Source organism: Atta cephalotes (genome assembly GCF_000143395.1).
Source record: "Atta cephalotes unplaced genomic scaffold scaffold00010, whole genome shotgun sequence".
Taxonomy (NCBI): domain Eukaryota; kingdom Metazoa; phylum Arthropoda; class Insecta; order Hymenoptera; family Formicidae; genus Atta; species Atta cephalotes.
The window spans coordinates 1,186,057-1,187,041 of NW_012130074.1; positions in this window are offsets into that span (position 1 = coordinate 1,186,057).

The following is a 985-nucleotide window of genomic DNA, read 5'->3' on the forward strand; positions in this document are numbered from 1 at the left end:
CACACACACACACACACACACACACACACACACACACACACACACACACACACACACACACACCAATAAATTTACATGTAGTCGATTATTAAATTTTATGTATTTCATAAAATTTAATAATTAATTTAATAAATATTCTTGAACAATATTTTGAATACATCTTTATTATTAAAGAAACTATCATGTTTATTTTCAAATATTAGATTGATATAGAAATAATCAAGAATTAATTAAAACATTTCTCTCTCTTTCTCTTTCTTCCCCTCTCTCAGTATTTTATATTATTTACAATAATTCAAAGTTATTAAAGTATTTTATAGCAATGATAAATACACTTATGCGTGTGTGCGTGTACAGGGTGTTCCGTAAGTTTTGGCCAATCGCTTTTGTGTAGAAAGAGCGAACTAAACTGAATTGAAAAGTCTACCATTTTGCAATTTTTGCAATAATTAACAAGATGTTAATTGCTAAATATTGGTTTTGAATAATTTTTTACTCAAATGCTATCAACTTTACAGAAAAAAATGCAAGAAACAAAAATCATTTACTTTTTTCTCATAAAGTTCTGAGAATTTTTTCAGAATTTTTTAATACTGCATTTTCTCTTTAATAAAAATAAGAAAATGCAGTACTAAAAAGTTGCTAAAAAATTCTGAAAAATTCTTAGAATTCTATGAGAATAAATGATTTTTGTCGAATGATGTTCTTTTGCAGTTTTTCTGTAAAGTTGATAGTATTTAAATAAAAAATTCTTCAAAACCAATATTTGACAATTTTTAGTAATTAATATCTTGTTAACTATTGCGAAAATTGCAAAATGATAGAGGATTCAATTTAATTCGCTCTATCTACACAAAAGCGATTGGCCAAAACTTATGGGATACTCCACACACACACACACACACACACACACACACACACACACACACACACACACACACACACACACACACACACACACACACACACACACACACACACACAC